Genomic DNA, 23,799 nt, shown 5'->3' on the forward strand with positions numbered 1-23,799 from the left:
CACTTTGCCTTCCGGTAAACTGGGGCCCAAGCGGGATGAAAAATCAAGAGTCGTGAGAAAAGGTAAGGCGTTAGTACAGCGGTAGCTTGGCTGCATTTAATTCCTTCCGTGACCTAGCTTGTAACTGAATTTGCTGGTATATGAAATCCATTTTTCCCCACTGAAATGAAATGCCATTAATCCGTTCCTGGTCCCCCAAAAACACCACCACTAAAAAATTCTTTCAGTTCAGCAATATTTTTGGGAAGGAGTCTGACTGGGTCACTCCAGAATGCCCTGATACATCACTGGTCGGAAGTTCTCCTGCAAAAGGTTTTTAGAAACTCATTTTCATTTTTCCGTCAAAGATCGAATGTGTCCAGGGCCTGAGGAGGCGACCCAGCCCCGAACAATAATGCACTCGCCCACCATGCTTCAGAGTTTTTATGCTAGTGTCCTGTGTCAAACCAGCAGTCAGACCACATTGAGGACAGTGTTCCCGCTATATTGTGGTTCATCGTTCGCGTGTCCTCTTCAGTATATCATATTTTTTTAACAGACTGTTTTATGGGATTTTACAGTATACAGTACTTACGGAAATGCTCTCCTATGTGGGAAAGTAGAGCCATAGTAACTATTCAGCTGTTTATTGACTGCTAGTAAAATACATAAACACAATGAGCACACTGACGCAGGAGCTGCTGTCAGCCACAGCTCTCACCTTGACACTCGCATGTAAACTCGCGGTGGTCGACAACACCCCAGCTGGTCCCTCTTAAAGGCACATGCATTTACACAAACACTCCAATACATAAAGTATATTCTTTACAGTTTGTGCTTGCAATTTTTGTGTGTTCAAATAACTGTACAATGTGTTTAAAACCTGTGTTTTTAATGTTATTTTATATGATCTCTCTCAATCACAGATTTGCGGGAGGGTCTGGATCATATTCTACCTCGCCATGAACGGGGTTGACTGTATTCTAATCACATGCTGTTTTGAGTCACCTGCTAAATCACACATTGTAATTGTGTCGCCAATGCCCCGGCGAGGACAAGGACACAAGTTTGTCACCTTAGCAGCGTTGACATTGACATGTGGGCTGCCTTAAAGGAGAGGATAGAGGGAACAAAGCAGACATGTTCATCTCATGGCGTCTGGGGGCTACAAGGAGAACAGTAACCGTGATGAAGTGTTGGGGATCGACTGCCCGAGTTCTGGCTGGAACTGATCACTTGGGCCTCGCAGTTCAGCCTGGCCAACATTGCAACCACGATAGGAGTCAATGTACTTTTACACTAAGCTTTGAAAGAAGAAACATTTTGACACACTGTTGTACAATCAAACTCACAAAAATAAAATAGTACAAAAACAGATGTGCTTTCTCGAAAACCTCTGGCACCAGTGTTCCATTCAGAAATAATAATGCACAATGCTGCCACCTGCCCCTGGTTGAGCGTGCCCTTACCATTTGCTGATATGCATAATATGCCTAATTAATGGACCTGATCTCCATAGAAACACCAAACAGGGGACAGTATTCTGAAGCGAATATTTGGAGGAAAGTGAGACGCTATCATGTGTATAACCCTTTCATACGATTTCATTTTTGTCCTTGACCACGCGACCATGTGGGCTTAGTTGAAAATAAAATATTTGTTCTTTATTGAACAATGGGTGTAACACCTCCTATGTGCAAATTTGTTCAAGTTAAATTTTTTGTAATAGTAATAACGGCCCTCTGAGGGAAACTATAAGTACGTTGAAACTTATGAACTTAGTGTGACACCCCTATCATAGGTGAAGCTAGCACCATCCATCCATCCATCCATCCATTCTCTACCACTTATCCGGGTCGGGTCGCGGGGGCAGTAGCTTCAGCAGAGACGCCCAGACTACCCTCTCCCCAGCCACTTCATCCAGCTCTTCCGGGGGGATCCCGAGGCGTTCCCAGGCCAGCCGAAGGATGTAGTCTCTCCAGCGCGTCCTGGGTCGTCCCCGGGGTCTCCTCCCGGTGGGACATGCCCGGAACACCTCACCAGGGAGGCGTCCGGGAGGCATCCGAATCAGATGCCCCAGCCACCTCATCTGGCTCCTCTCAATGCGGAGGAGTAGCGGCTCTACTCTGAGATCCTCCCGGATGACCGAGCTTCTCACCCTGAAGCTAGCACGTTTACTGTAAATGTAAAACAAATGCGGTGCGCACGCTGACAAGATGATGTATCTGGGTCATGTGAGTGCAGGATTATCAAAATAACTCAATAAGCATGTTCACACGCACCCTCAGAGCGGAATGGTGAAACTAACGCTGATGCCAGTGACTGAGGGGAAAGTCAAAGAAGCCACAACAACAACAAAAAAGGCTGGATGGCAAATACTCTCATATGACAATATAGACAGGATGTAAAAGAATGATCAGACAATCCGAAAAAAGTCTTGAAGCATTTCCTCGTGTGTCACAACAGGAGGAACGAATCCATTTGTTATCGCAACACATTGTGTGTTGTTTGTGCATGAGGGGAGGAAACAAGCAGAGGGTGGTCTGCTGTGGGAGTGGGTGCAGGGATAACCCCAATTCAGAGCGTGACCACTTTAATATGTAGGCCAGCCTTCATGTCACGCGCATGGTTTGCAGGGGTCGGGGGGCCGGTGGGGTGGCACGGCACGCTGACCGATTTTCCCCACTTTCTTTCTCCCCCCCAAAGAAGCGACTATCAACAAGTCGAGTGACTTTTGTGGTGGTGATAAATTCCACGTGCAGACTGCAAATTGAATGGCGCTTGTACAGAAATACCCCTGGCGAAACAATATCTGTATATGAACCATGTATTGTATTTAATCTGGGTTAAAAGTACAGCTCTGCTAAGATTTTGGGTTTGACGAGATTACACTCCCGTGCTGCCCGCTTGACAATCGCGGAGCTTCCCCGAGCCTAGCTACCAAGTCATGGGGCAGATCCGCCAAATATTGCCCACACAATTCTTGAAATTCAAAAGGGCTTGCTTGCAGAATGCATTTTCAGAAATTGGCATATTCACTTGGTTGAGACCCAACTATTTGTATACAAACCATTTTTAAAAAAAGTAACATTTCCATAATATGTCCCCTTTAATAATGTGTTTATTATTATGTTTGTGGTGGTAACGGCACTGCACCATACTGAGTGGTGTTTTAAATAATTTGGTTATCACATCAGATGACGATTATCCTAGAATATCATCACCACCATCGTCGTCATCATCATCATCATCATATTATGAAATTCACAGACTGGTGTCAAATATGATTATCTCAATAAACAATCAAGAAAATATATTTAAAGTAGTAACCTGTAATCGTAAACCTCTATTTAAGGATGTAGTTTGTGCATATTATGTAGAGCTGTTTCTAATATTTTAAGAAAATATCAGAAACCCCTCTCTGTCTGAAGCAATGCAGTTCTACAGTCACACTCATAAATAAATACTATCATTAATATAACATTCATTTATTGACACAGCACTATAGTGTGCGGTCTACCTTATGCTGTGCTTGCACGCCACAGAGTATATCATACAGTTTGCGTCAACAGAAGGCAACAGAAGTCCGATAAGAGTGTTCAAGTCACATCAGAGTACAGTAGATGAACCCTACATGTTAGCACACATCAGCCCACAGGGGCTCGGAGGCAGGCCTGCTGCTGACACACATACAGCGCGCACGCTTGAAGAGACTGAAAATCATCAGCGCATCAGTGCACTTCCGCCTCCGTGCTGGGCTGAGAGACGGCCGCCAAGACAGTGGCAGGCTGGTATGTGCCATAGTTTCATGAATATTAACAAAATATACTGTATATATCAAGCCTACCAGCAGGTAGTGAGCTGTGCCCGAGAGGTGGGGGAATGCCTGTGGTTCTAGTAGGGGGGCTGACATAAGTGTGCACGAGTGGAGCGCAGTGGGTGTAGAAAAGTCTTTGATAGCTAGCTGCGACAGTCTAGAAATGATCGAATTGTGCAAAACGTTTCGGTTCATCATGGTGAAAATGGCCTCTGGATTTGAAATGGAATAAAAGAAACATCCACGCCAGCACAGTGGTGAGTGGATAGCACATCCGCCTCATATTTCGAAGGTTCGGGGTTCCAATCTCGGCCGTCCTGTGTGGATTCTTCCCCGGGTACTCCAAAATTGGCCATAGGTGTGAATGCAAACTTGAGATTCGAACCCAGAGCCTCAGCGCTGCGAGGACGATGTGCTAACCTCTACGTCCCTGTTCTGCAATGCGGAAGTACTGTACTCATTATCCATTGTAAAGAAATCAAATTGAAGTTTCAGATTATCATCCAGTGCGCGAGTGGCCAGCACATCTGCCTCACACTCGACAGGTTCTGGGTTCGAATCTCGAGTTTGCATGTTCTCCCCGTGCTTAATTGGGTGACATTCACACTTACAGACAATTTTGAGTTTTCAATTCAATCAATTGGCATGTGGGAGGAAGCTGGAGTACACGGAGAAAACAAACGCACAAAGGAAGGCTGGAGCCAAGATTTGAATCCTGAACGTCTGAACTGTTATGCAGATTTACTAAGTGCTAACCACTGCATTACCGTGCTGCCTTCAATGGACACAAGAACACTAAAAACTTCGCCACAATTGAAATTGTGTACAAACAATAAAGCAGTGGTTGTAATCCCCTAGTCTTGCCTACCTCCTGATTGATAAATGGCACGATTAAAAAAAAAAAAATAAAAAATAAAAAGTCTCAAGTTACTGAAGTCAAGACTCTCTTTTTACCTGCAGTCGGTTTGTATCAGCACGCCCGACGGGTGATCACATAGCCAAAGAGAACTGTGCGTCACCACTGAGCGACAGTCAAATGCAATTAAGGCAACAACACGAGGAGAGAGAGACGGGAGCTTAATTAGCCGACGGTGAACGCCTGCTGTCTCTCCAGCAATTTCTAATGAGCAAAAAGATATGCACATGTTGTCAGTCTCCATGACACGCTGAAGTCATTATCATACCATTAAATTCTATAACACATGCTGGAATCTTGTGGTCTGGAAACAGAACAATGAAAAAAATATATATACGGAATTTGAGACTTTATTGACTTTGTATTTATCATACACATAAAGTATATTTATTTGTGTCTGACATTTAGGAATCGGCACCATTCATAACAATTCACACACACAAACACACACACAGCCGCAGACTCTATCTACTCGAACACATAAATCAACATGTAACATGAGCGGCGCTGCAGCTGCGAGTGTTTTTATGAAGAACCAACCTACATGTCCACAAATGTTGGTGGACATGCTCCACTGAAAACAGCATTGACAAAACATTGTTTGATTGCCGAATGCTTCCCAAACATTTCCTACTCATTTTGTTTAATTTTTGTCGAAAATCCTACTAAATTTTCAGTCAGCTAATTTGTTGGTTTGTAAAAGTAATATTCAATGGGGCATATGTAAAGCTGACTTTTTAATGACTTTTGTTATCTGCCTTTTTCTGAAAATGTGTCATTCAGATTTTTGCTGGATTGTGATGCAGCAGTGCAACTTATTTACCTAAGGCCAAAAAAAAATAATTCTGACATCGAGTCCTCCTTTCCAGTAGTTGGCGCTCCACTGCAGCAGTGTGATACATTGGCAAATCATTGTGTGTCAGAAACAAACATTATGAAATAAACGTATTCTGACTTTTGTAGTACCTAAGTCCTCAATGAAGCCACTTTTTGTGACATAAGGAGATCCGCATAGCTTTCTTAAACTATTCTCAGATGGCGGCTTGTACTGTATGTTTTTCCTTGTCAAAAGATGTTGCGCATTGTGCGGCTCCTCGGGCGTCTCGACCACAAACGGCTCTCGTTTGAACACGAAGTCCGTCATACAAATAACCATGGCTAATCGTCTCGTCCACAAACAATCACACCTCGAGTTTCCGAGAAGAGATGTTTAAAAGCGCCACTTAACATTTCCCATATGTATCGCTTTACATAACATGTATGGCAGCTAAAGTGGTGCGGAGGTGTGGGGGTCGTGTCAAAGCCCAGTGATGACCCACGTTTGAGGTGGGGATTGTGCAAGGGCGTCCCACTAAGGTATTCTCGGGTGACTCATGTTGCAAATATGTCAAAAAGTCAGAATCCTCTTAGTAAAAGAGGGCACTTATCACGACAAAGGCCTTTCTAGTTAGTTCACCCTAAGTTACAGTTATACATGTGATGGCCTTAACGTTAGATACACCTGCACAACATAATGAGCTCCAATATAAGACTGGTACCAAAGAGTCCGCCTTTAAATCTACAGACATACTCTGTAAAATGTACTTTTTAAATGCTTGGATACAAATTGTTGGGTGTCTGAATGCCTTCCCACCCACCAAATATGAAATTAAACAACCGAGTCAATCTTTTTTTGTTGTTGTTGTTCATTTGTTAACTGCAAATCGGCATAATCCTCCAGACATCAAGTTTCTCCGCCCATGACATGAACAGCTAGGCTAACCAAAGATCCAGAGCCACTTTCAAGCAATGGCCAGAGTCTGAAACACCATTACTCAGAAACACAGACCTCCCCCAAATGTGGGATGCCCCGGCAATCATGTCAAAGCCAAAAAGTAACCACAACTGCATGGGTTTTGTTGGACGTGCATATTAGCATTAGCTAACATAACAGTGTAAGCTTCCGATAAGCGGCACTTACATGAGTGCTCGGCAAAGTTTACGACACGGTGGCGGTGGTTGCGCATTTCTGTTTGGCGTTGCGTGCATGTGCTCCCTCCACACCTATTGACGCTTATTTGTAATTTGGAGTCTCCATTTAACCTATCAATGTTTTTGGAATGTGGGAGGAAGCTGGAGTGAACCCAGCCAGACACGGGAAGTACATGCAAACCCCACACAGGAAGGCCAGAGCCTGGATTCAAACCCAAACCTCAGAACTGCGAGGCATACATGCTAACCACTTGTATTTAAACTGCATTATAACCTACTCCCTGCTAAAAAGAGCTATTCAGCATCCGTATCTGGTTGCTTTCCAGGCACACAGCGTGTAGCCTGACATGATATGACGGAATAGCAAAACGTCTACCAGATGCATGCACGATGACACACATGGCGCGCCACTCACACTCCAGCACGGACGCAATGCGGGAAAACGTCCGCCCACTTGTCACACTTGCCAGTGAGCGTTATTAAACACGTTTCCACACGACCGTACGCAACCATGTAAATGACCCAAATGACTTTGACCACCCCCATATTTAACTTTCATTCATTCATTGGGGGGGGAAAAAAAAAAAAAAAAAAAAAAACACACAAAAAAAGAAAAGAACTACGTCAAAGGTCAAAGAACTAGCACGTCACAGATTGCTTGGAATCTTATTCTAGCACGTTTGTCCTAGTGAGCATACCCCCCACCGCGGGCCCTCCCCTCAACGGATGCTGTCCTGGGCATCAGGCCACAGGTCTATTGCTGGAGACGTGAACTCTTAGGAATGTCGGGATGTGAACGCTAGGTCACTCTACAAACCAGACCTGCAAGCATACAAGGAACAAAAAGCCAGTAGTAACATTTGCACCTAGGTTTTAACAGGGACATATTACAGAAAATTGACTTTTAAATCAAGTGTGAAATTTTTGGGCTATTTCTGAAAATGGGTCCTCAACTGAGCCGTTCTGAATGTTGCCACATTGTGACACAACAGTTGGGCTAATGTGCAGAATAACCACCCCCAGAGTGGGTTTATCCGCCCATGACTTGGAAACTAGGCTGCGCGAAGATTGGATACATTATCAAGTGACAGCCCAAAACTAACAATAGGTCCAGCCTTCATGGTAAGCTGTACATATACTTAAATGTTTGATGAAGTTGTAGACTCGGGGGCAGCGGATACTTATGTTTTGTGCTGTGTAGGTGTCACATGCACAGATCTGCCACAAGTCTGGTTGTGAAATTTAGTGATGAAGTGCTGCTTCCACAAGTGAAAACACAAATGATTATTTAACTTCGTCTTCATGTGGGCTCGCTTTTATTTTCAGACTGCGGGCTGCTTGAGAACAAGTAGCTACTCGCCTAGTTGCACCGCCCTAGCTCCGCCCCCGGTTGTCACAGAAAGGCGTGGGTTGACTAGTGGTTAGCATGCCGACTGCACAGTTCTGAGGTTCAGGGTTGCAATCTCAGCTCTGAATGTTCTGCCCGTGCTTATGTGGTTTTATCTGGCTACTTCCACATTTCAAAAACATGCATGTTAGGTTCACTGAAGATTGTAAATTGTCCCTAGGTGTGAATGTGAGTGTGAATGCTTGTTTGTCTGTAGCTGCTCACCCGCAACCCTAACGAAGATAAGCACAATAGAAAATGGAGGGATGAATAAACTTTGCCTGTAAACCCAATGACGTAGCTGGTAACAGCGCAGGACATGGCATTTTAAAACGATCATGCTCAATTTATGCAGAAAAATCAATCTGAAACAGTTAAAACAAGCAATTTCATATTATTTGCTATATTGCGTTAGACTTGGCAATTCTGTTCCCTGGCGTGTACCAACTTGTCAGTGGTCAGATTGAATGGGCTCTGTTGAATAGAATTGGAGAGAAACACAAGCTTGGGCACTTCAACACAGCAGGTGTGCGGAGCCATTTCCTTCCATTTGGGCTAAGGTGCGCTCATTTTGTTCCGTCTCTGGCCCGCCGTCGAGGTGAGAGGTTGGACCGAGGCTGGAGGGCGCCCGCTCCCTCCCGGACGCCCCCCGGTACGACCGCGGGCTCTCGAGGGGGGCAGCGCTTCGGTCCCAGCTAATCAGGTTGGCAGATGACTGACGTCTGGCTGTCCATCAAAGTGTGACCCGGGGCGTACTTTTAATGAGATCCATTCCATATGACAGGCGCCACCTCTCCCTGGGCTGTCTGTCAGGTTGCTGCCTACATGTGTTGCTGCTTTAGACCGTGTCTTCGGGTGGACTGAGCCTTCGGCTGACTAACAGAACGAGACTATCGCTGGAGATATTGTTTAAACTAGCAGGGCAGTCATAGGAAGGAAGGAATTATACAAATAGTTGGCAACTCTATATAAATAACGTTCAATGTCTGTACTTTTTTTTGACTTTAACTTAAGGACAAGTGTTGAATAAGTACTTCTACTACTAGAGTATTTTTTACACAAGTATCTGTCAATTTTGTTTGATTTTCATTTTCATTAAATATGTGGAATTGATGTTCTTTTTTTTTTTTTGGAGTCAATGGAACAGTTTCCCCAGCCTCCGCAATCCATATGCTTCTATGCAGTCCATCTATTTGTTACGTCTTTCGTCACACTACATGAAGCAGAAAGTAGCTTGCTAACTTACTAACAAACACAAATATTTTGTTTTTTTAAGGGGGAGGGGCATTTGTCGCAATAGAACTGTTCCCATCCCAGAGGCAACATGGTACACGTTGATAATCAAGCCGATTGTGAGCATTTTATACCGCTTCTGATCAAAGTCAGCAAATGCATGATTACTGAACGTCTCCGAGAAATTATCCAGACCGATTATCCTGTGCTGTGGGGTGTGTTAAGAGTGATTAAGTCCGGCCATGTGCCAGAATCAAGATGGTACCATCTGTTCATCTGAAGCGGGGTAAACCCATATTGATAATCAGACCGAATATGAGCATTTTCAGATCTTCTGATCAAAGTCAGCAAAGGCTCGATTATCAAATGTCTCCAAAAGTCGATCCACACCGATTATCCCCAGAGTGATTTTTCCTGCCGGGGCCTGTCCCAGAAACCAAATGCTACAATCATTCATCTTAAGCATTGTACACACACACACACACACACACACACACACACACACACACACCGATAATCTAGATGAATTTGACCGTTGGCCGATGGTCGGATATCACGAAAAGATTATCCTGGTGTGTGGGGTTTGGCTTCATCTGCGAGAAAAACAAAAACGTCTGGTTCAAAAATCGTGGCAAATTCTTACGTGTGTGTGGTCAATACCCAGTTCCATCATTTTCCCTCCCATGCGATCAAAGTGGGCAAAGACTGGATTATCGGATGCCTCTGAAATATTATTTTGAGCGATTATTCTGTGGCTTGGTGTGTTTTAAGCGATATTTTTCTTCTTTCATCTACTTTGAAAACAGTCAGGCCGACATTCATGAATGTTAAACCTGTTTAATATTACAATGGCAAATCCGTGTGTGGTCAACAACACGATGTTAATATTCGATCTATCCTTCGTTAACGGTTCAATCTTGCCGGGGCTCCGCACTCCATCTACCGAGTGCTATTCTCGTTCTTGTTAAAAAGCAGCTGCACGTACTGTTTGTAAGCGCTGACAGGTAGCACAAACAAAGCAAACATGCTGATCACTGACAGTGTGCAACAGCGGGGAAAGCATTCGCTGCGTTTGTGGTGGCCGAGAGTATCTAGTTAACTGTTCAATCTGTCAAACCCGCTTTGTCCTGATGTGGAATGTGTATGTGCGTGGGCCAAAATTCAAAACCCGCCAGAGCATCCAAGCCTTGGCCCCCGTCGTCCCCATCGGATGGTTTGCATCAGAAACACATTGAGCTTGGAGCTTGTGCAACATCTTTTAGAAGTGGTCCAAACAAAAGAGACTGTTGTGGAAACAATCAAAGAGATTTAGGGGATTTCTGGATCCTTCACTACTATACAATACAGTCAACGATTACGCTTAGACTCCCTGGTACATAGTGTAGCACATAGACACAATGTCATCTTTCCTGCTAGCATTTACTGCTTTTATTACTATTGTCTGCCAGGACTTATATTTGGACAAGTCTAAGACCCAATATGGATGGAAAATATCCATAACTGTTAGATGAAAGCTAGCTATGTCCACTTTGAAATTGCAGTCTCCTCTATGAACTGCCAACACCGCATGTCTACACAACCAATGAAAACATATTTCTCGACATTGTGTTGTTATCATTTGTCCATGAAACACATATTTCCACTTCAGAGGGTATCATTTACTTTGTTCTAAGCCTCATAACCTGGTTCTGACACGAGACATTGTTTTAATAAATCACGTAATGAACCGTGGTAATGAACATATCGTTCATTAACTTAAATTAGCCGTTCTAGTCTTTGAATGACACTGACGTCATGAAAAACAAAAACAAAAAATATTGATGCAATCCTTTGAAGATATTGTGAGCCAATGTGGATACGTGTAAGGTAATGCGGGGTACACACAAAACAATAATTTGCCCTAATTTTTGTGTTTTTCCCTCCTTTCCAAATTCAGCAAAGGCCCACTTACCGGATGTCTGTATAAGATTATCCTGAGCGATTATCCTGTGGTTTGGAGTGTGTTAAGAGCGATGATCCTTATCTGTGTGGTCAACGTCGAGTTCGAAACTGAACGATTGCTAATCACGACGCGATCTGAAGCTGTTGCCGGACACAAATAGAACAGAAAACTTACAGTTTGTCAAAATACATTCTTCATTGTAGTCAAGAATTACATTCCGATCTGAAATTTGGTAGGCATGTTTATCATCAGCAGACAGACGCATAAAAAAGTTTTGGTTTAAAGTGGACCTTTTAGAGTCATTTTGGCCCATTTCTAAGACATCTTGTCCCAATGATTTCATCTGAAAGGAAAATACAATTAGGGTGCTCGCTACCAAAGTTGAAACTCCTACATTAGACAGATGCCCAGCGCGAAATTGTCAAACACTCGAGTTTCCTTTATAGCGTGTGGGTGGAGCATCGCAGCGAAGTGTGAAGATTTGCCGAAAAAGACAAAACTCTAATCATGCCACTCCAGAATTCAGCCCATTCCCGAATTGACACAGAAGCCGAACATTTTGGTTTGAAGTAACTTTTTTAGGGTCATTTTGGTCATTTCCATTGGTCCTTGAACGTGGCCTAGATATTTTGTCACATTGCTAACAAACTTTAACAACATATACTTGACAGATAGGCTCCACTATATTGCAAGAATTGTAGTTTTGGTCGTTGTGTGCGGGCGGAGGAGGGCAGCAAAGTTTGATGACGCGCCAAACTTAAATAAGTCAACAGCTCCATTTTCACACTCATCCATCTCCACTAAGCATGTAGATTGGTCTTGACATTTTTAAACTGGACACTGGCTGAATTTGTGAGATTACATACCTCATTCTCTATTGGGCCTTGCAAGGTTAACAGTCCCCAGTGGCTGGCTATAAACTTGTCAACATGTGGTGTTGTAATGTTTGTAATGTGACACCAGAAACCTTTTTTTTTTTTTTTTTTTTTTTCTTCTTCTTCTTCTTCTTCTTACTGCGCCATCTTAACAAAGTGACAATTTTTGTGGTAAACCGCATGAGCTGAATAAACAGTCATACACAAAACAACAGAGGTGGCAAAAATACTCACACTTTGTACGTGAATACTTTTACTTCTCTTTTGTGCAAAAAGACTTAAAGGTAGAAATACAAAATCAATTCCTTAAGTAAAATTTGAAAAATACAGACTAAAATGTGCTCACAATGGTAAAAATTATTTTATACTGTCAATTATATACAATCCACCATTCCGATAACTTGGAACAACGGGGGGGAATAACTTTCCCCCCCCCCCCCCCTCCTCTTTTATTACTGTAACCTGCATAGTGCTCTTACTGAGAAGAAGAAAAAATTCACTGGACATGCTATCGAAACAATATGTCCCAGTAGCTTTGCTAACATTTTGAACTGATTAATGAAAAATACTAAAATACTACATTAAATACAGCTAGCTGTGTGCGTGTGTGTGTTTTTTTATTATTATTATTAGATAGAGATTTAATCTTGTGGTTTTTAGGTGTTTGTCATGCATAAATCCTCTCTTCGAAAAGGTCCTGGATGTGGAATATTTTGCTTCTCCCGAATCTGTTACTGCTGTCGTTAATGCTCCCTGGTTCACATTTCTCCATATCACTGCTCTTCCTGTTTTTTCCCCACCTTATAAAGCCCCGCAATCTCAATCAATTAATCAATGAAGATCTCAAACGTGGTTGACTTCTACTACTTCTTTTTTTTTTTTTTTTTTTTGTGTTGTCATCCGCGAAAATTAAGAAGCCTACCGACATCTGTTTTCAAATGTAGGGAGTAAAGGGAAAAAAAAAAAAAAAAACAAGTATGTATCCCTAAAAAATAATATCTACAGCACTTTTCCTACCACTGTAAACAATAGACAGGATTGATAGAACAAATATTTGCTGAATGTGTTGGCCTTGATGGGAAAACAGAAGGCGTTAAGACTGAAGGACTGACGGGGGACGGTAGTGACGCACTTTTCAAGGCGCTTGACAGTTAATTCAATAGACAACTAAGCTGGGGGGGAGGGGGAGGAGAGAGAGAGAGAGACGTTGTTTAAATGATGTGTTTGATGCGTCACACTGTCTCCAGACGGCCTGCTGGGGATTCTGGGAACAGATGTCCAAGCAGATTTGCTCTCTTTCTGCACAGCCAGGATGGTGCGCAATTGCTTCAAACGCATTATTCGTGTTGTTGGGTCATTCCAGAATTGGAGGACAATTTAGGCACTGCCGTTTTTGAAAAACAGGCCATTCATTTTATACTTTTTTTGTTATGTTTTCAAGAAAAAGAGGAAATAAAACATCATATAACTTGATGAACCCAGCTCAACCATCAACAATATAGTTTTTTTTTAGATATTTCATTTGTGGGTAGCATGTACTCTATGTCGAGAGACACAACTTCAGAGCATAGTTACTACTATTTCAAATATATCTGTGATAAAACAAAGTGTTTTAACAATTACAAGGAAGAAATAACAAAATCATACCAGAATGTGCTGATTTAAAAATGATTCCGTTATATTTGATATGCAAGTTAGTCACGAAGAGGGAGGGGTGAGAAAAAAAAGCCATTTTAGGGGGTGCTCCAGAACTACAGCAGTTTGTATTTTCAATCATAGTTAGGAATACAACAAGTGCACGTTTTTTTGGACTTTTTGAAATTTCATTGGAGCGGGAAGACAAAATGTCCGCAAATTCTGCAATGACCCTGTTCCGGTCGCTACAGCTGCCTCGACAGTACTTTGAAAATGCACATTCGCACCCACACGATGCGCCTCTGGATGCTCTCGCCTCTTCAACTGCGTTGCACACGAGCCAGTTTGTCTCAGGATGGAGTTGATTAGTTTTAATGTGATTTATGTGTGCGGCTCGCAGCTGATTAGGAGTCTGGGCGGGAGCAGTAATTGCGCACGCACACACAAAAAAAAAAAAAACTCGCCGGGAGAAATGTGGACGTGTTGCAGAACTGATCAGCGAGAGAAACTGTTACCAAAAACCAAACGTGTTTTAGATTCAATGTGCATTGTGTTAGTCATTTAATTGGACTGCTCTTCTGCTGTCATGCATGCTTGACTTTCTCTGAACACACACACACAATCACCCTGTTGGGTCTCCATCGCTCCTATGTTGCTTCCAGCCACCTGTTTCATGGCCTCATCAGAGCGAGTGATGACAGGAGGATGAGATGGGGGCACAGGGTGAAGGACAAGGCAGTGTTCACAGTCCTGTCCAGTGGTGTTTTTTATGTGTGGTGGGGAATGTGCTTTAGGTAGGTGACATAACAGAACAGATATCTTACTGTTTATTGTTCTTTTCGATGTAACCCGACTTTATATGTAGGTCGCAACGCAGTAGTCAAGTCATAATTTGTTTGAGAAACACACTTTGGGCCATAAATATACAACAATCGATTAGAATACATGACCTGACTCGAGGAGTGATTTCCAACCTTCATGGAGCCAAGGAACATATTTTACAATTGAAAAATCTCACGGCGCACCAACAAACAAAAATGTCACGAAAAGTGGATACATTAATTACTGTATGTACTTCCTGCCTTCTAATAGAAGACAATTCATTTGTTCTGTCTGTCACTATGCCTCACTGGCATAAATGATGAACAAAGATACATTATTTATGGTAAATATAATTTTTGGAGCAATTAAGTACACAAGTATATACAGTAAATGAACAGGTCATTTAAATAGACACATCCCTCCATCTTGTGATCGGATATCGTTTTTTTTAAACTCGCTGATCGGCCCTAAAAATCCTGATCGTGTAAAGCCTAGTCATAAGCCCTGTAATTTATCACAGAATGTCAACATACGTTATTAACAAGAGAACAGACATTGCAGCAAATTGGAAAATCGCTCTGGTTATTTTTCCTGTTTTCATACTTTTTCCTAGGAAGAATTCATAGGGCTCAATCATAACTCCCCCAAAGATCAAATGTATTAAAACAAAATTCGATAAAATAAGCCCATGGTAAGAAAAGTAGTAAGAAAACACACTGACTCAGGGCTTTCAAAATCTCATTTTTTTTATTTTCATGCGGAAAAACTCCTTAAAACGAGACAATTTAAAATGTATCATGTTAGTGCCATGCTTTTGTTGAAATACACCTAAGATGAAGAATTATTGTGCATTTTACACACTCTATTCCTTATCTTGCTGAAACATCCCGAACCTGTCTCCAGCGAGTGAGCACCTGTATACCGCACCCAATACACTGCTAAGCTAATGGCAATTTAGAGCCCAGAGTGTGGAAACTAAGCTCCTATAAAAGAAAACAAGTGGTCCAAACATGTGCCGCATACATGTGTGTATGCGGCACATGGACACATCACCAAACACGAGTTAACCCGCCCCTCCACCGCATCCACAACTACACCGAGCAATCACGCATGTGCCGCTTATTAAGAATGACATTATGTGCATCCAACAAAAATCGTAACAGCTCTGGTTAGTGGCTCTGGATCTCCGTCTAGCCTAGCTCGTTATGTCATAGGTGGAGAAACTTGGTGTGGGGGGGGGCGTCCTTATGTAAATTAACAGTGGGGCACAGATACATTTTTAAAAATAGGCAAATAACAAAAGATTCACTCAGTTGCTTAATTTTACCTTTAGCGGGTGGGGACGCACTCCAGAGACCCAGCTATTTGTCTACATCCATCAATCCATTATCTGTAACGGGCGTGCTGGAGCCTACCCCAACCGACTCTGGGTGAGAGGCGGGGTACGCCCTGAACTGGTCGCCAGCCAATCGCTGGGCACATATAGACAAACCACCATTCACATTCACACCTACGGGCAATTTAGAGTCTTCAATCAACCTAGCAAGCATGTTTTGGGGATGTGGGAGGAAACCGGAGTTCCCGTAGAAAACCCACGCAGGCACGGGGGGGAACATGCAAACTCCACACAGGCGGGGCCGGGATTTGAACCCCGCTCCTGAGAACTGTGAGGCAGATGTGCTAACCAGTCGCTCACCGCGTCACCTGTTTATATACAAGCAAGTAACATTTACATTTTCCATAACGTCCACTTGAACCTGTCTGTGAATTGCTGGATACTAGTAGATGATTAGTACCACATACTTTATTTAACACTCAATTAGATACAATCAAATTGCACATTTCACACTTTTTCAATGATGATCAAACAAATGAATGAAAACATAACGGGCTTCTTTCCCCCCACTTCAGTTCACTTCGATTCAGGAAAAGCTGTCAAACAAAGCCAAAAGGTCAATATGCGGCGATATGAAGAGAATAAACCCCACGAGTTGGGGTTCTGCACAAAGGTGCCCCTTCCTGTCCAGTCAGTGCAGTTTAAACAAAAAAAAAAAAAAAACTAAGTCATTTCCTCTCTCTGTCTTCAGTCAGGAACCTGCGGTCCAATGGTCGTGAAGAATGACACTGACAGACCGCTGCCTCAGGAGGCCCCATGTCAACACAGAGGCTGCATGGGAAAACTGTTCAATGGCGGCATGGCACCTTCGGCCGCAAACCCATGTTGAATGTAAAACCGCTTCTATAATCATAAGAACGGGGTTCAGAAGGGGGGGACGATGTAACACGAAACACGGCCTCCTTGGTTTGATCACGACGGAGAAAATCCAGCAGCCGAGCCGAAAGGAGGGATCAGACCCCGCGGAGCCTGTTAGGAAATGGCTTTAATTCATCTCAACTCATCCCAGCACAGCTGCCTTTTTCCTCTCTGAGCTCGTGGGCAGCAGACATGTGAACCAGATACAAAGAGCCAAACTTGTCTCGTTCCAAAATAAAGAAAGATGGGCTGTGAGGGCAAAGGCAGCTGTCCCATTTTTAGCTACGCAAAGCTCCAGCTGAGTCATAGTCATCGCGTCGGTGACAAAAGGACCGAGGGGGAACAAATAGGAGCAGAAACATGACAATGTGACAAATCCAGATTGAGTTGGAGGGTTCGAACGGCTAATCTTTAGAAAACATCTCAATCATGCTTTGCGCGACATGAAAAGGCTTCCTATGGTAATTACAAAGCAAAAAGCATTGCACAGAAAAGTTTAAGAGTGCTGAAAATTAAGGGAAACAAATGATTCCTTACTTAATTTCAGTAAGCTAAGATATTTAATATTTTTTTTCAGGATGGATTCACTGATAAAAACAATATGAAGCAATGTACAAGACCAAAATATGATATTCCATCCAGAAAGGTTCCATCCAACAAAACTTATAATTATCCATGCTAATATATTCATGGGATACAATTTACTGTATGTACGTGTAATACAATTCATTTCTGGCAACACAAGTGCCCTAGTGGTCCATACATCTGCCTCACAGCTCTGAGGTTGCAGGTTCAAATCTCAGCTACAGCGTACCAGTGCGGCGCTAGCATATCCAACTTTCTCTCACACAATTGAAGACTGTAAATTGTCCATAGCTGTGAATGTGAATTTTGTATTTTTTTTTGTAAGGTCCAATTACTCACCGCTGTAATGCAATTTGGAGCTCTTCATTAACCTAATAGAGGCAACTTGTTGAACAAGCAAGGCGAGTACAGTTGCCTTAATTCAACTTTTGCAGACTACACCCTGGTCAATAAACATTTACACTCACATTCCCACCGAAACCGAAGTGAACCCCGCAAGTCAGGCGAATGAACCGCTGCAACATCAGTGACTCACGAGTTATTAAAAGCAAGCAAAGTTTTCAGAGTCAGACCCAAGTTTCTCTGGCCTGTCAGAGAGGTAAGACTTCTCAGAAGTGCGGCGTTATCTTTTTCCCATTTAAATGCTAATGAGCGAGCTGCCATCACAGTCAAAGCGCCGCGGAAAAGCATGTGAATATTTCATATCTTATCGCGGCGAAAAAGGTAACAGCACTCACCGCTGAGGTGGAAGTAGGAGTGCGTGTTCCCATCATTAATTTCTACAGCAAGACAGCACCCAAGGCTTTTGTGGAACGTCACACCACCTGCATCGTTCAGTGTATGAAGATATACGTGTGTGTGTGTGCGTGTGTGCGTGTAAATGTTCAGCGGCTAATTATATCCCCATCAAACCATTTCATTGAATGACATTTTCTTTACATTAGCACCCAATTGCATCCTGTGCTTATTATGGAATCGCAGCCCGCTGGAGGGCACTTGGTGAGAGTGATAATAATGATACAGTACAGCACACAATTAGTTGGGTTCTAAAGTGCTGGGCAGATGGGAGCTAGTTCCCAAAGTATTATTACTCTATGTGTCGTTTGCCCGAGGTCGAGCGTGTGATTTTCCTCGCTAGGTTTTGCTTATTTTCCCTTCTGCTTTTCTATCACATTAAGTAAGTTGGTTCTTCTGTTCATTTGCATGAGACAGGACTGACCACTCAAAACAGGATAAGTGTTTAGTTTAGGTTTAGGTTCTGAGTTTGAATCTCGGAATGTTTCTGTATGTTTTCCCCGTGCTAGCGTGTTGTTTTTTTTTTTTTTTTTTTTACCCGGCCACCTCCCAGGTGTGAGTGTGAATATACCCAGCAATTGGCTTGCAACCAGTCCAGGGTGTATCCCACCACTCACCCAAAGTCATCTGAGACAGGCTCTAGCCCTACCTAACACTAACCCCTATCCCTAACCCTCATTAGGATCACGGGTTCCTAATAACGATAAGCGTTATAGAAAATGGAGCGATGGATTTGAAAGGAAGGTATGAAGTTGCTCCTTGTGGTATTTTGATGAAAGCACTTCGTGACATGATATTAAGACAATTGGGAACTGTTTTAAATTGTGCAAAAAAATCCATAATATACCCCCTTTAATGCCTCTGCGGTGACATTAACTCATCAAATTTGCCTCCTCCTCAGATGGCCACTGGAGGAAAGAAAAAAAAAAAAAAAAAAAAAAGGAGCAGCGCTGGAAGGGGAAGCAATGGAAAAGCCTGCGGGACTTTTAAAAAGGCAGGCACTTCTCAAAGCCAGGATGCAATAATTGCTTTCCTCTTGTCTCACGCAAGTGACAGATGGCGAGGCCACCGAAGAACTGAATGTGGGAATAATATTGTTGATTAAAAAAAGAAATACAGCGATACAGCGAGAAGAAACATGCAGCTGTTGGCAAGGACAGTAAACGGGGCGGGAGACAAAAAAGAAAAAGGCGAAAATGGGCACGGATATTGGAGCAGAAGTGATACCGTTATACTTGGCTAGTCCACTCCCCTCTTTAACTAGAACTGTGAAGTTTTGGGAACCAGATTGAGCTGTCTGTGATTTATTCCCCCTCAAATCTGGACGGAGCTCAGTGGAGTTACAGATATATGTGAGAAAGTGGCTATTTGTTTGGGCGACGGGACCACCCTTCAAACGCAAACGCCCACCTGCATGTGTTCTCCTCTTTGCGTGTTGGCGTGCGACCGAGCGTGATGACTTTTCAAGATCGGCCGAAATTCCAAGAAGGAGAGAACATATCAATATCTCCTCCTGCTGAGCCCTGTGTGCGAAAGACAGAATGAGAGAGTGTGTGTTGGAGGGATTGTTTCACAGAACTCTTTGCTTGTATCAAGGGAAATTTAACACTTTTTATGGCAAACATGATGCAGAGCTTTGTGTGTGCGTGTGTTCTCTGCTGCGAGCATCAAAGTGTGGAGCAACAAATTCATCATTGTCTCTGCTAGACGTTTTTTCAAAATGATACTCAAAACATGAGCATGCATACAAAATTCAACTAAGAAAGGGCCACCTGTGAATGTAAATGAGCTAAAGTTAAAAATGATTAAGTTAATGATTGCCAAACTCAGGGTTGCGCACACGCATAAGGATTTGTGAAATATTGAACATGTTTAACATTTACGATTGACTGAGGAGAAATCCCTCTTTATACACCTCACACAACAGGATAATCGTTCAGGAGAATCTTCCGATAATTGTTATTTTAATGCGACAAACATAAAAACCAGACCGCACTATTTGGGTGAAAAACAAACAATTGTGAAGCTGAAAGAGCCGTTGCACAAATATTGTCCATTCTCAGTTTAGAACGAAGTTTCATTCCTGCCGCGGCGACGTAACTTGAATTTGTACCTAAGTCGGAACGGACCATAACCTTTCATTCATCTATGCTAAGATAGGGTTTTTTTTTTTTTTTTTTTAAATAAACGTATTCTTACACCACTGAGCGAACTAGTTAATTGTGTGCCATTCATAACCTCAAAACCGTGTACATCGGGACCGTCGTAAAACCGAGCACACCCTTCTCTCCTTTTGGAACGCCTGTAAAATCATTACATTGTCCTGTGTATAGTTATCAAATCATCACTGCAGACCACAAAAAAAAAGAAAGCCTTTCCATCCCCCCAATCTCTCATCCAATCCGGTCCCATGGCAAATGCTTGAAACCGAAGCTACTATACGGTACATTTATGGAATAATTAAGCGTGCGTACAGAGCGTCATCTTCATTGTGCGCTGACGGGCTGAGAAGCGAAATAAGCCAGTACGATCAGGGGAGGGATGGCGCGAGATTAAAAGATTTAAGGCTCCATTTGTTCATGAGTATATGAGGCAAGAGCCAGCGAAAGGCAGTCAGGTTGTTGAGGTGTCGGGAGGAAATGGACCTCATCCGCATCTGGTCATTGTTCGCAGATTATATGGACCACGTCATGTCACATCATAATTCAGTGCATATGACCTGTGTTGATCGTGAGAATATTCCATCAGTCAAACTAAACCATTGTCGTAACACGAGCGAGTCCCGCAAGTCCCGCTTTAAATGTGTGTTTATTCTGCAATGAAGTCATTATAGGAATATTTGCATTGGACACATTGGGTTGTTTGAAACGCTGAAATGTCCCGTGCACCTTTAACGTCATCCATCTTCCGCTTGGCCCGTCTAATCGCCGATGACAGAGACAAAACGTAGGAGGAAATTTAAACAAATGACTTTTAGCCTCTTGTTTCCCCACGAAGTTTCATTTCAACACTCTGCCACCTTCTGGAGCGCGCATCATGACGACTTATTATACACACACAGGTTCGATTTCACAGGTTCTCTCTCCTATAAAAGGCAGTCCGAGGCCATATCTACACTGACACTCCAGAGTTGGGCGATATGACCTTAATATAAAATCTGCCCCCCCCCCACCACAAAATTCAGGTTTTTCTGCCCCCCCCTCAAAGATACACAAAAGGTTTTGCTCTTAGTTTTAATTTTCCCTTGTGGGATTTGCTTTATTTCTCCAGATAAGAAACAAGCTTTTAAACTGGGTTTTCCCAGATAAAATGACCCGGCGCTAGCAATAAAAGCTAGCATTAGCGCTGTAAACAATTCATGCAAACTCCACACAGTCGGGGCCGGGGATTGAACCCGGGTCCTCAGAACTGTGAGGCTGACGCTCTAACCAGTCGTCCACCGTGCCGCCATGGAATGTACAATCAATTAAACATTAAAAAGAGGCTATAAAAGGAAATAATCATTTCACCTTTGCTCTGATGCTGTTTTCTGCCCAATTAATGGCAAATGAGGGATGGTCGTTTTTATTTTCCGTAGGTGGTTATTCCGCCATAGTTTCACCAAAGCTCCTGAAGCCCAAGGTAAGAGGTCAGTGCAAGGCTGCGGAGGTTCGCCCACTGAAACATTGTCAGTCACGCCTTCTGTCTCTAATTGGTTGTTTTTCCTTTGTCGCTGTGTTTCTTAATAAATGTACAAATAGGGCTGATGTTTTTTCACAGATCGTTTTATTAATGTACCAGAATCAGGTCACACTGACAGTTTTAACAAATGTGTAACAAACAAGAAGTGTTTTTTTTTGTTTTTTTTTCTTTTTCAAAATTTCCACTTTAATGTTTTAAATCATTAATCGTTCAATAATTTAACAGCAAATGAGCCGTCAAAGTGCATTACAGCCAACTGCCTGAGTTGTCCAGGTACCGGAAGGCAAGGCGACCTCATCAAAGTATTTACGGCTTAGAAGCGCATACTTCGGGTCAAAGGTTTCCAGCTTGTCAATAAATCACTTCTTTCGCATCACATAAATGCGCACCATGCGATCATTATCCTGACAAATACAAATTAGTCACCCAGCCCTAAGTGGCTACTGAAAAAAGAAAAAAAAAAAAGAAAAAAAAATGTCCTTTGTCATGCATTTCCACACATTATCCGTTTGTGTGTGTGTATGATTTTTTGGGAAAACTTAAGCCAAGGTGAAGAGACTTATCTATTCGTTCCCACTACTGATTCCCTATAATTTTGCCTTTTCCGGAAATGACTTTCATAATCTTTCCTAAAATGGCAACCCTGTTAGGAGTCAAATCGCCACCTGTTGTTTTGGTATACATTTGTTGCTAGGCAGGAGTTAAAAAAAAATATATGTGATATAAAATATACTGTACATATGTTTCTTTGCTTTGTCAGTGTGATTACCTCGTTTTCAGTCCACCTGTATGATTCCTTTTCTTCCTCCGCCTTCACTTTTTTCTTCTTCTTTTCCAGCAGGTTAGGTACTAATTTAGTGTATTTCTGCCCCTCGATCGTGTCTAAGCGGTATTGCTTCGTTATTTCCTCTAGTTCACGTTCATATTCTGTAATAAAAACGTTTGTAACTTCTCAAATCCGCTCCTGTTTGTAATCAACACTTTATGTCCCTGCACTTCCTCACTTTGGTGCCATATTGGAACGGACTTTTCTTCAGGCTTTTTGATTGACTGCTAAAATGCCTTCGGGACTTACAGCGCCACCTGCGGCTTTGGCGTGCACTTGACGGTCTGCAATATGATGCACAAAACGTTTCTCAGGGCCCCCTTCAGCTCGGGCCCCTGAGCGATTGCCTGGGTTGCCTGCTCTGGAGCCGCATCGCTGTATCTATTTAGCAATTAGTCAAAAAGGTAATAAAATGGCTGATAGGAAAGTATTATTTGGTATTTATAGTGAATACATACATACAGCATCCTCACACATCCATTTTTTTTTAAATCAATTAATCTGTAAACCATCTATTCTGATGGGTCATGTGGTAATATGAGTTTTAAATGGTATTAAAGTTTGGGGATCATAGTGTGGGGTATCTTTAGTGCTTAAACCATTCATTGGGCAAACACAGGCAATTGCCCGGGGTCCCGAGATTTCCAGGGGCTCCCAAACTCAACTGAAAATCAATTGTCCCATAAAATAAAGAGATCTTCAATTTAAAGCAATTCACACGCCTAAAAACACATTTAAAAATGCCATTCTCATGCAATAGACTTGTGCATGTATAGACTTCCATCCATCCATTTGGTGATTTTGCCTTAATATTGGCGTTTTGAAGGGAAGCATCTACTATTTGCATATTTTTTACAATTAACAGCCAATCTTGGTCCCTAACGGTTTCGTAATGGTGGGGCGGGAGTGCATAACGTTTTGCTTGCAGACACATTTTCAGAAATAGGCAGCCAACCAAAGAATTACTTGGTTGTTTAATTTCACACTTGATGGGTGGTCAGTCACTCCAGAGAGCCAACAATTTTTTTATTCAAGCATTTAAAAAAAAACTAAATCAATGTTCTCTAATACAGAGAGGTAC

The 23,799-nt window shown here is 42.6% G+C and overlaps 1 long non-coding RNA gene across 2 annotated transcripts; it reads right to left on the reverse strand.

Moving 5' to 3' along the window:
- Positions 1–15,394: 15,394 nt before the first annotated feature.
- On the reverse strand, positions 15,395–22,946 carry LOC133483859 (uncharacterized). 2 transcript variants are annotated; one of them, XR_009790219.1, is made up of 4 exons: positions 22,662–22,946; positions 21,721–21,820; positions 19,622–19,734; positions 15,395–16,942 (listed from the first exon to the last, which is right to left on the reverse strand). It is a non-coding gene; the product is annotated as an uncharacterized LOC133483859 (long non-coding RNA). The 2 variants fall into 2 exon arrangements; XR_009790218.1 differs by lacking the exon at positions 21,721–21,820.
- Between the last annotated feature and the right edge of the window lie 853 nt (positions 22,947–23,799).

This window comes from Phyllopteryx taeniolatus, chromosome 9 (genome assembly GCF_024500385.1).
Source record: "Phyllopteryx taeniolatus isolate TA_2022b chromosome 9, UOR_Ptae_1.2, whole genome shotgun sequence".
Lineage (NCBI taxonomy): Eukaryota > Metazoa > Chordata > Actinopteri > Syngnathiformes > Syngnathidae > Phyllopteryx > Phyllopteryx taeniolatus.